Genomic DNA, 12,894 nt, shown 5'->3' on the forward strand with positions numbered 1-12,894 from the left:
GGCACTTAACCCCATTACTGTGGTGGGAACTGTCCCTTCAATAAATGTACTGTAAATTGCTTTGGATAAAAAGTGTCTGCTGAATGACATGGAACTGAAGTGATGACAGGTATGTTGTTTATTGATCTGGGCTGCAAGAAATAAGATATTTCAGCTGCATGTTCAAAGCAGGGATGATGCTGGAAGGCTCAGAATGGTCCATCGGTACAGAAGGTGTGAGAAACCTGCACTGGCATGACCAAATTTTTCTTCTAGAATGTGATGTCTGTGGTTGTACAAGCAGCCAATGGGAGAAAAAAGAAATTAACATTAGTCATGAGGGCAAACCACAGTGTTATTACATGGAATGTCAACAAATGAGTTGGCACCATCTAAAGTTCAGAGTAAAACGTAATGATTTGACATGAAAGCTGTATGAATAGTCATCTAAATATGTGTAAAAAAAAGGATAAAAGAGCTTAGAAACAAGTACACAGAGTAGCAAACATAATATTTTAATTTGCGACTGCTAGCCTGACATTGCTTTTACACAACAGTGAAAAATTGAGATATGTACATTTTAGACACAATATTACATTTATATTTAGCTGACGCTTTTATCCAAAGCGACTTACAATTGCTATATATGTCAGAGGTCACACGCCTCTAGAGCAACTAGGGGTTAAGTGTCTTGCTCAGGGACACATTGGTGTCTCACAGTGGATTCGAACCCAGGTCTCTCACACCAAAGGCATGTGTCTTATCCACTGCGCCATCACCACCCCTATTGCCACTAACTTGTTCTATTTATACTCCCCGAATTCAAACAGCTCCAAATTATATCACAGAATTATGCTCCCTTCATGTGTTATCAGCAATTTCCGACTTCCCACTTCTGAAGTTGTAATCACGAGTTTGTTGCAATCAAATGCTTTGTTGTCGGAAAGAACAGGAAACATGAAGGACGACCCATTCATGACTTCATTCTTACCTATTTATTGTGGAAATCTAATTAAAGCCAATAGGTGAAATATTAACCAAAAGAAAAAAAAAAGAAGATATTTAGTCAATACCCAACATGTTTTGTGAAAAAAAATGTAGTATCCCATTTATGGGTAACCATATAACCATTCACCTCTCTATAGATGTTCAGCTTGATGGCAATTCTGAACTTTTGGTCAAATTATAGGTGGTCAAATTAAATTTTTGCTGTGTTCAATCCATAAAATATGCACCAATTGGTTATGTTCGTAAATATACATGACTGTAACGACAAGAGAAAGAAGTTGTAGATGTTGTGGGAAAACTAAACCTTTCAGTACTTCAGCTACGTTTCCCAGTTGTAAATATGACTTGCGAGGCCGTTCATGTACAAATTCCAACTACGAAACTCGTATTTACAATAACTCCGACGGCATGTGAAGGCAACATTAATTGTCACGGGTTTCCATGCAACACACAGTGGGTAGCGTTCCTGAATGAGAATTTTAAACAAATTAGTTGTGTGAACGATTCACATATAGACAGTTGCATGTTATGTTCCTGAAAGAACCAGTGTTTTGAACATATCAGTTGAATGAATGATTCAAGGATTCACGCAAAGACAGTCACCTGTCTATTGGTGTAACGATGTAATGTTCAAGTCTGACTGTCTGTACGGATTACGCAACCATATGTATTTTCCATTTCATATGCCAAGAAGTCCTATCATGAGGTTTGAGTTTGCATGAAATTGTTTATTTGATATTTCCTTTGATTAGTTTATTTGAACGATTCATTTCTTCCTTGTTTTATGCTCGTCAGATCCACACATCTTCGTCTCAGACAGATGTGCCCTAAAGACAGTGCTGTTGTGCAAAGCACAGCAGAGAGAAAAGTGTCTTCTAAGCATTTTAAAGACACATTAGTCACTGCTTGCGTGAGCCTTTGTACAAATGTTATTGTGTGAACTATCAAAAGGCTTGTTTTTCCACAAATATATCAATGCTAAAAGGGAGGTGCCATTCCGTGAGATCCCAGGATGTTTCCAAATTCAAGACAACTGGGAATGCTCAGAAGTGAGTTGCAGTCAGGACAGTCTGTAATTTTCAACGTTTGAGTTGGATTCACAAGAGCTGATTGAAAGATGGTTTCAGATGCAATGTGGTTCTAATTCACACAGCCTGGGTTTGGTCATGTCTGAGAATGGCCTTTATCACACACAGTATTCAAAGCCCTTGCATGCCAGACATGCCCTTCCAAATGTGGTCCAACAATCTCTTGGAGGACTGTGGGTAATTTTGATACCTTTAATCAACTATGTTACTATTTAACCCTGTGTTGACTCTCTCCACTGATTTTATCAGCAATCTCAAAACATGAGACTTGCACCGAACCTTTTCAGACCTGCTCTAGATCTTCTGGATGAAAGCAAAACCATATGTTTATCACATTTCAACCTGGAGCTATTTCACTTTGCAGCAAATGTGCTTGACTAGACTATACATAACCATTCCTTCCACTGTATAATAAGTCATTGATGTATTTGAATGTGTCAGTCGATTCGACGATGATTTTGTTCAGGAACAATAAAAAAGTATGAGTGAATCGCTGAATCAAGTTTGTTCAAAAACAACGATTCACTCAGGAAAGAAACAAGACCTATTGTTTGTTGTTGAGAGAAATATCTTAATTTGGGAGTACTTGTGTTGGTATAGTAAAAAAGAATAAGAAAATAATGGAGGCTGAAACAAATCCCCAAAATATGAAAATATAAAAATATGCACCTGTAATGAATTTCTTTTTTTTACCATTCGATATGTTCACTTTTATTCTAGGCCTAGGCCAGTTTAAGATAAATTCATTTTAAAGATGAAAAAAAAGACTAAACTACTCAAATTAAGAATTTGAAATTCAAGTGGTTTACATAGAAGAATGACATATTGTGTTTTATACTTTAAAAAAGTATACTGTATACCTTTATATAGATAGAAATGCAAATATTAAAAAAGGGCTATAAACAAATCTGCAAAAGGACTTGTACTGCACTCGAAATAACTTTTTTGTATAATAATTATAAAGGTTTGATGCATTTCTTCATAATGATGTGAATGATGAGAAAGGAACAAAGTCAACAAGAATCAAATCCTATAACCAAGTTTACTTAATCTGAGCAGAACAGTTAATTTAGCAAATGTAAAACGTTTCTTAGTACTGTTACTTTTCTTTTGTCTACTGATTTTGAGGTTAATTTGCACAAGTTGCATGACAAATTTAAACCATCTTCATTCCCTCTCTGTAAAGGCCTAATTCTAAAATTGCGTGCTGGACAGACACCAAAATACGACAGGGCTTGCTTAAAGTTTAACCACAATCTATTTAGGGTTTTATTTTGCTAAAGTTGTATAGAAATGAAAACATTTAAGCCTTATGTATTTGTCAATGGAGGTGCTCTAATTTGGACCATGCTGGCCAATATGTTTCCATTCTCAGTATAGCTAGACAGCTCAGTTAAAACAGAGAATTCCAGACAAACCATAACAGGTGTATTTGTAGAGGCAAATCTGCCTATAATCTTATTTCCACAGGGATGTGTGGCCCAGATTTTTCCAGCCTCTTCGTCATGGTCTGCACACAAAAGTCAAATCCCCTTATATCGAAAAGGATCTCGAGAGTAGTAAAATGAGAAGTCAGACACCCAGCCTGATATATGAGAGTCTGCCTATTGGCTCCAAAGATTAGCTGCCCCATAACTGGCACACGGATCCCTTTAGGCCAAATATGTCAGTTCAGATTTCAGTTTTTCCATTTGACAGCACTTTAATCTTCACATTTAAGCATACTGCAGTATTTTTTACAAGGACTGCTTGGAAACACATTTATTTGCACTTTTAATAAAATAAATCAAAGATTTTTCTTGGACATTCAACAACTTAAGCAACTTAAACAATGTAAATTTTTTTATTATTTTATTGGCTAAGAGTTGACAAAACTTTGTTATTGTCACAGCACTCTCGTGAGTTTTTGGGTCAAAATGACCTTTCCGTAGAAAGGAATGCAAAACTTTCTTTGACTGACAGAAATAGGCACTATTTTCTGCCCTGAAGCTAAACCATGCCAACCTCAAATTGCGTACAGGTGCCAGAGTCTCTGGCCTGGGAGCCATCCTACTTTAACACGATCAGAACCAGAGGATCAAAGATCAGAGATAAAAGCGTTTGTTGGAAGCTCGCTGCTCCCCTTAAAACTATCAAGGGTTTGACACTCCTTGCGATTTCTGATGTGACCATGGACCACAAAACCTGTCTTAAGTGTAAATCTTTTGAATTTATTTATTTGTTAGGATCGGACAATATTTGGCTGAGATACAACTATTTGAAAATCTGGAATCTGAGGGTGCAAAAAAAATCTAAATACTGAGAAAATCACCTTTAAAGTTGTCCAAATGAAGTTCTTAGCAATACATATTACTTTTCAAAAATTAAGTTTTAATATATTTACGGTAAGAAATTTACAAAATATCTTCATGGAACATGATCTTTACTTAATATCCTAATGATTTTTGGCATAAAAGAAAAATCTATAATTTTGACCCATACCATTTATTTTTGGCTATTGCTACAAATACAACCCATCGACTTAAGACTGGTTTTGTGGTACAGGGTCACATTATTGCATGCATATATCAGCTGTTAGTGAACCTAAAAACATCTTGGTACCTTTTCACTGAAACTAAAGTGAACATGGTGAACGCTAATTGGAAAATGACCAGCATGATGTTTGGTTGCCCCAAGCTGCGTGTTTCAGATCAGGTGTGTTGTGAGGACACCCAAGTGGGGTGAGAGGTTTAAACCATCATTTCAGCATTAGTGTTTGTCGACTGTGTGTTATGTATAGGAAACATGCTATTAACGATACCATTACCGCAGATTAACGTTAAAGACCATCTAGAGACTGTTTATTTTCCGTCATACATCACAATGCAAATCACTACAGCTAATTTCAAGCTTTTTGATAATTGAGAAATCTGGCTCTAAATGTTAAAGTCTGCTAAAACACAGCCAGGTTTCTCACTTGATCTCCCTAACAAGCGCTTTCCTCTTGACGTGCTAGCCAAGCATGGCTAAAACCTGAATAAACAACCTTCCATCCAGTTAATCATTTAAGCCAAGAGCAGGGAAATGAGCAATATAAGGGGATTAATTGTATGGATTAACGAGATATAATTGCACCATTTAGAGCTGATCAGATATTCCAGACAGGGAAAAAACGTTTCTTCTGCCAGCCATCTGAAAGTGACCACAAACTGCGTAAGTAGTCTCCACATGTCACCTGTCTATACCACATTGACCTCACAGTATCAGTTCAATATTTATACAAATTCCTTACAAAGAAAACCCCCCGGGGTGAGTCACAGGCAGCTGTAGATGTGTGTACCAACGGAGCAAAACACTAATTGCCATTCTGCCATCTCAAGGGCTCAGGTTTTCTAGTACATTTCACTCTTTCCTACAGTTAATAAGCAGTACTGTAATCTGTGAGGGATGCTATGCTCAGTGCATGTTGGGGAGCACTAGCTGGAGCACATCTTTGTGCATGGCCAGTAAGCTGTTTCAGTCAATTTTAGTAGTACACTGTTGAAAATAAAGGTTCCGAATAAGGGGGATATTGCAGCATTGCCATAGAAAAACAATTTGGGGTTCCCTAAAGGACCTTTGAGTGAACAATTCTAAAAAGATTTTAATAATCTAATGAACCCTTTTACACTATAAAGAACCTTTAGTGCAATGGAGTATTTTCTACCCACACTAAACCCATTTTTTGGCACAAAATATTTTTACAGTGTTGATAACAGTTAGGTTACTTGCATGGATTTACGTTACAAATGGATGCAACCAAGACATGCTATGCAAATATCAAAAGGACCAGTACTGAACTATAACCTTTAAAAGTCATATTCTGGTTGCAAAAATACCTTAATTCCTTACATCTATGTTGGATGGCCAATTTTACAGTGCCTATTAAAGTCACCTATCATGCATGTCTATATATTGCGGGGGGGAAACTGGAGAACCCAGAGGAAACCCTCACCAACGCATGAAAAACATGCAAACACCACACAGAAAAGCCTCCTAGGACTTGAACTTAAACCTTTTTGCTGTGAGGCAACAGATATTTTGTATTTCCCTAAAAATAAAATAAAATATTTTTGCATTCATAATGAAAATGTATAGGTTTTCTTTGGGATATTTATAGTCACTTCTTCAATGACCGGACATCAAATTTGTTCACACAACAAATTTCCCCACTTGCAGTTTACCTCACAACAAATTTACAGTGTAGTTGTGCTAGCGGGGAATACGCAAACTAAGCCTCTTTATCTTATCTCTCTAAACCTCTCATTTAGTTCAGTCAATTTGTGGACTGATTCTGTTTATCACATCTAATTAATTTCTTGAAAATGCAATAAAACATTCTTTATAATGGTCTTTCAAGATGTATTATCCTCTGTTATGTCCTGCTAGCTGCATAACAAATCAACATGACATATAGACCTCTGAAATGTTGAAAAATGAAGAAGCTACAGAAGCAGCGAATGTAATTGCTCCACAGATGTTTCCAAGCTGATGACAAATAATCTTCAAACAAATATTTCCACATCTGGTTTTAGCTGAAACAACTGCAAACAGTATAACAAGTTCTCGTGTGAACATTGAGAAAGTATTAGCTCAGTATATTTTAGCATGCGATGCTTCCAAGTCTTTTTCCATTGCATTTGCGTGCGTTGGTTGATAGACAGATTTCATAAAGATGTTGAAGAGCTCTGGATTTTTTAGCAAGCTTTTTGCTCTGGAAAATCATATCTATATCTAGCTATTTTTTTTTACATTTTATAATCACCAAGAATTGTCAAAGCTGACAAAATCCAGATCACCCAAAAAATGTAGGTTTTATTAAACAAAATACATCATGGAGATCTTTCAGGCAGGGATCGTGACGAAGGAGGTGAGTCTTTTACAAGCAGTTCCTGCTGCTGCTGCAGCGTCTTTGTGACGGGAAACTCTGTCTTTTCATGCTGAAAAAATGGAGACTGTACACACTGAATCTCTTTGAAAAGCACCTGCAGTGGTCAGACATATTTCCTCCCACAGCTGTGACATTTGTACAGATGTGAAAGCAAAAGCAGAAATACACACTGTATCCCAGCTCTCATCAGGCCATAATAAATCCCAGGACTTATTCCACCACACCTTTCATGTAGATACCATTGGATACCATTACAAGATATATGTTTGCATTGGACCCTAAAAACAGGAATGGAAGAAACCTAAGAATTATTGAAAGAGCTGCCTGTATGATGTCCGGAGAAACGGCACTATCCATTGGTTGCGAGTGACTGTACGATTCATATACTATAAATACTCTAAAAGTAAAAGTGTGTAGCTAGGCACACTATTTAGACAACATTGCTCTTCATGACACTTTAGTTGAATTAGTTCAGAACAACTTGTATAAAAAAAGAAAGAAAAACAAGTGCATGCAGGTCATTTCTCTATTTACAATTTAGCATTTAGATAAACTATTTAACTAAAATAGCTTCTGTTATGTTTGATGGCTCTAACCCTGGAATGACAGCCAACATTTATCTGTCATTGTACGTTCACGAGGGAGTTGTGGTGTCATCAGGAAACCCCCACAGAGCTGTGTATTGTGTTGTGAAATGCCTGGATGCTTTTATAACCATCCAAAACGATGGACAATACATGCAACAGACCACATACAGTGAGCCAGAAAAGTATTTGGATACATTTAGACAATATAAATGTCTTAATGCCATTGAATTACATACAATATAAATTAGGTTTAAATTATATTGTATATTCTATTAAAATGTTTATAATATATGTACAGTTTGGTATTTTCATATTTTAGGCCTTCAATGCAAAGATGGCTTAAGTGTTCAAATACTTTTAAGGGGCACTGTATTTGTTTTAGTTATAATAGGTTTAAAGTTGATAAAGATGTGGTAATTCTATATAAAGTTCATAGTGTCCTTATAACACGTTGCCATTATGGTGTTTGATACAACCGAGCATAAATGTCCATTGTAAAATGCAATTGATTGCAGTTGACAGGAAAAACAATGTGTAATGTCGGTTCAAGTTTAATAGCATGTGTTACCTTGATTTGTTGGAAACTGGTAATGTTTTAGGAGAAACTTTTGTAACTTCTATTAAGAAGAAAGTTTTGGACAGGGAATTTTCCCACATGATGTTCTCACATTTATAATGTCAACACATGCACAGGGCTTTTCATTTCCTTGCACTTAGGGGCAAAGTGCAGGGATGAGGAAACGGAAAAAAGAGCACTATTCAGAAGTCTTATCTCAATTGTTTCCTGAAAACAGGTCAGAGGACCAATCAGTGTAGAGCTGGCGAGTCAGGTTGTTGCTGTCTAAATAGGAAGTCCTGTAAATTGCCAAAACACCAAGAACTTGCTGGCCTCAGACAGTAAACTTTCAGGCTCACATTTCCTCTGTATTCTGGTTTAACAAGCCAGCAATCCATCAGCTCTATCGCAAGCTCTCTTCCTTTAGCACATTTATGACAGGTTCCTGTGTTTATTTACAACAAAAAGTCATTTGTCAGGGAAACTTACATTCAAGCACAATGTAAACATGGACTGTTTCTGAGAAATTTCTGAGAATGTATTTTTTATTTTATTTAAGAGAACATATTGTGATAAAATGTTAGCAGCTATCAGTTCATAAATGTCTCTATGCACATATACAGTGCATATGCCCATATGTGTAGAATTGACAGCATTAATCGGTTTACCACTATTCAACACAAACTGTTGTTCCATTGCATATTTTGTCAGCAAAAAAGTAGAGTGGCTATGTCCTCTTTTCCCCTTAACATGTCCTGGCCTAGATTTCCAAATTGCCAAAAATGTCTGGGTTTTGGCTTTGTTTTCCTATTGATGTGCTCTCTGCAGACCCCAAACATCATACATAAGCATATTTGCATTGCTCTGACCGTTCTCTGTAGATTCCACCTTCTTGCATACTATGATTGGTCAATTATTTACAATATCTACATGCTATTGAGCAAACTACTTTTCAATCATTACCTTCAGCAAGTTTGAAGATAATAGAAAATCAAAGCCAAAACCCATATTTATCAATCCTGGCCAGGGAAAAAGAGGATGGTATGGTCACCCACAAAGAAACTTCTATGGTAAATTACCAACTTGAATTTGTGGTAAAATCTTTAATCTTCATGTAAGATTCCTGTTTGAGTGAATTCCTATTAAAATGACTGGATTTTGCCCGTAATAATCTGATGAATAATGGTAAATATGACCTCACCTTAAGACGTCATGTTCAGTTGATGGTACAAAGCATAATAGTCTCTCCCCTTCTAAACAGGCTATATGCTAAACGTTGCATGAACAAACCAAAAAACAGGTTCTTATTACACGATATCTATAGACTAGCCAGGCGATATCTAGTAATTAGTAATTAGTTAACTTATTTCTTTTTATTGTATGCATTTATGGTATATAATATCTAAATGTTAGTGAGAAGGAAAAAAAATAAATAAATGTAGATATTAATCTGCATATGCAATGGACATCGTGATGGTGATCTTTGGTAGCTCCTTTGAAGGAATCTTGAGTAAAATAAGCTCCTGAACTGGAAACGATGCGACTTGTTTTACATAATACAGAAGTCTGTTGCGCACAACCAGCATTACAATTAACAACCACCGGATATGACTTATCTCAGTCGGTGAAACAACTATGATAGGAAACCTTCAAATATATATCTAAGAAAATGTCATCAGTCAGCGGGGATTTTTGGTTTTCAAAAGAACTCTGCAATCATTTAGCCAAGGGACACTGTGTAGGCCATAAGCGGGGTTCTTGTGTCCTGCAGGTTCTTGGATTGAGGCCAGACTAGTTTAATTCATGTTTAATTTACACCCTCTAGCAGCTTTTAACACAGACAGCCAGACTCAAGCACCTAAACTCACCTCCAGAATTAATGCATCTCTGAGAGCTCTCCAACCTTTAGAGCTATAAGCACTTCCAGGAAAAGGTGGTAATTGCAGAAGGTGCTGAAATCCTCTTTCACCTCTCTCACTTGCTTACAGAAGGTTTCACAGCCCTCTAAATCTTCCCATTTACATTCTGTAAAGCAAAAGTTTTTTTAAATCAAATGGTGACAGATTTATGAAAAAAAGGTGTACAGGTGTGAAAGATTGCTGACATATATGCTAACAGCATTTTATGAGATCTTTCTGTCTCTGCTTTATTGAATGTGTCCTCCCACATAAATAAATCATAAATGCATGTATACTGCTTTGGTTGGGAAAAAATATATACTGTATATAAATTTTAATATAAAAATATAAATGTGATTTACTAATACATGTATTTTAGTGATAAAAATACAACAGTGAATAACTTAAATATTTTCAGTTATTTAATTTTGAAATGACTAAATAAGTTGTTAAATTAGATCTCAGCAATGATCATTTATCCATATATCCATTATTCATAACAGTAGTAGCTTTATGACTCTTGAGATGATGAGGTAACTGTGCAGAAGCAAATAAAACCTGTCAAATTCTCCAAAAGATTATCAGACAGGATTAGTGTGATAGATGCCTTTACGAACATCAACTGAACCCTCTTTTTTGAGCTAAAATATTTACCTTAAGTAATGTATCCCCTAATTTTAAGTTAATATTTCAATATTTTAAAAACTATTTTACATATTTAATGTTCTTTGATATTGGATAATGGTCACAATGACATGTAGGTAGATTAACAAAACATTTCATCTTCATTTTTTTATTTCCACTTCTATTACTGAATTAATTAATAGTTTTTCTTCACTTCATATTCCACCAGTTGTTCATGAACTGGAAAACTTTTCCCTAATATATGTACAATATATTCTGCCAAAAACTAAATAATTCTATGAGCTCCATTCAGAAAGACAGAAAATAAATAAATAAAATACATACATACAGTACATGCATAAATAAAGGAAATACATTTTCATCAAGGAACATTATTTAGTTTTACATAAATACAGTGTTAATTTGAACAGTTTTTAAATAAGTCCTGTTAATTAAATAAATTATGGTTGCAGGTTCAATCACAAGTAGTGGTGAGCTACTGAAATCACAGGGCAGCTTACTATTATGATTTTCAACAAGGTGCTTAACCGTAGAGTTGCTCCAGAGAGAACGTCCTATTGCTTTTGATTAAAGTGCCTGCTAAAAGAACTATAGCCAAGAATATGTGGGTGTATGATTGTTTAAAAGCTTTTTTGGATTTAAAAGAAAATGCAATACATGCTTTGATGCATAAATTTAATAGGTAAAATTAGTCTGTATTCCAATAAAACTGACTTTAGGTGTTGTACGGATAATTGCATATGGAAAGCAAAAAATAGACACTGAGCATGTATTCACAGCTGTCATATTTCATATTCAGCCCACATGCAGGTATGACTATACACTTAACTGTCTACATCTCCCTCGCTGCCACGCTGATTTATATCTTAATCATAAATAGGGAGCTTTTAGCTTGTGTTCCAAAGTGATGTTGAAGAAAATCATCAAAAGAGAGAGACCATGTGCGGGGCTGAATGATGCCAGATCCCCTTAATATCCATGAGAGGGAGATAAATCATACGGTCTCTTAGCTCTAAGTGGTTTGTTAGCTGCATGAATAAATATCTGACACATTGAGTAGAAAGCACATAATTTAATGAGACTGTCACCCATTTGAAAAGATGACAGATTGTGTAGCTGAAAACAATGGGAGTGTTTTGATGCTCTGGTCTGTTTTCTTCTGACGAGCAGAATTATGGTCTTAGCGCTCGACAACAAAGAAATGTGACATCCTTTATATAAACATATTCAGGCAGCTGTAGAATGTTATGTGGTCACACATCATCGGTGTTGAAACAATCTGACAATAACCAGGTCCATCTGCCTGAGAGACTCTGGCCTTTCTGGTTCAGATGCCAAACGACCCAGCCAGTCAAGTGACTTCTCTCCATTCCCTTTCCTGATAGTAAAACTGGCTTTAGCTATATGAAGAAATCATTCTAAAATCATTTTTTTAACGATATTGTTTGTATTTGTGGTTATTGTTATAGATGCAGTGTGGAATCTGCTATTCTTTTAAATTTAGAAAAATTATAGTTATTGTCCTCTGTGCAAATGGGCATTTATGAAGTAATTTTCCATATCAATCTTGCACAGGTGTTTTTCCCATATTTTGAATGACAGATTATATTGTGTTGTGTTTTAGGGTTAAAGGAAATGTCCGTAAACTTAACAAAAAATGTACACTTGGATTAGGGCTGGGCGATATATCGCAATAATTTTGACGACAATGTAAAATTTGAAAATATCGTGAATATCGGATATTTCAAATTCAAGCATAGGCCTATTACTTTCCCAAAAGAACGTGCCGAACGTCCAATATTACGTCCTCTTACGTATTACCGCACAAGAGACGTGAGGTGGGGGAGGTGTTTTTTTAACACATACACATAAACAAAATGGAGACGACAAACAACACAGGTGTGGAAAGAGACACGGGAGGGGATGAGGAATTAGTCCCCAAAAGGAACGCACAATCTGTAATATGGAGGTGGTTTGGTTTTCAGATAAAAGATAGCAATCAAAATACCGTGATTTGCAAGGTGTGCAAGAAGATGATAGCTACAAATAGTAGTAGCACCACTAATCTCTTTCATTACCTGAAGCAGCATCCTGTGCAGTACGAGCAATGCATGAAACTCCGTGAGCCATCATCAATAGCTGCGGCCTCTTTATCTGCCAAAAAATCTGGTAGGCCTGTCGTCCCTAAACAAATCAAGCTGGTCGATTCATTCTCTTGCGGTAT

The sequence above is a fragment of the Barbus barbus genome (assembly GCF_936440315.1).
Source record: "Barbus barbus genome assembly, chromosome: 5".
Taxonomy (NCBI): domain Eukaryota; kingdom Metazoa; phylum Chordata; class Actinopteri; order Cypriniformes; family Cyprinidae; genus Barbus; species Barbus barbus.